Raw genomic sequence first — 644 nt, 5'->3', positions numbered from 1 at the left:
TGGGCAGAAAACATGAATAGACACTTGTCTAAAGAAGACATCCGGATAGCCAACAGGCACATGAAAAGATGTTCAGCGTCGCTCCTTATCAGGGAAATACAAATCAAAACCACACTCAGATATCACCTCACACCAGTCAGAGTGGCCAAAATGAACAAATCAGGAGACTATAGATGCTGGAGAGGATGTGGAGAAATGGGAACCCTCTTGCACTGTTGGTGGGAATGCAAATTGGTGCAGCCACTCTGGAAAGCAGTGTGGAGGTTCCTCAGAAAATTAAAAATAGACCTACCCTAGGACCCAGCAATAGCACTGCTAGGAATTTATCCAAGGGACACAGGAGTACTGATGCATAGGGGCACTTGTACCCCAATGTTCATAGCAGCACTCTCAACAATAGCCAAATTATGGAAAGAGCCTAAATGTCCATCAACTGATGAATGGATAAAGAAATTGTGGTTTATATACACTATGGAATACTACGTGGCAATGAGAAAAAATGAAATATGGCCTTTTGTAGCAACGTGGATGGAACTGGAGAGTGTGATGCTAAGTGAAATAAGCCATACAGAGAAAGACAGATACCATATGGTTTCACTCTTATGTGGATCCTGAGAAACTTAACAGGAACCCATGGGGGAGGG

The sequence above is a fragment of the Herpailurus yagouaroundi genome, unplaced genomic scaffold (assembly GCF_014898765.1).
Source record: "Herpailurus yagouaroundi ecotype Mexico unplaced genomic scaffold, PumYag 67556, whole genome shotgun sequence".
Taxonomy (NCBI): Eukaryota; Metazoa; Chordata; class Mammalia; order Carnivora; family Felidae; genus Herpailurus; species Herpailurus yagouaroundi.
The sequence above is the reverse complement of the archived record's forward strand: the minus strand, read 5'-3'. Positions refer to the sequence as shown.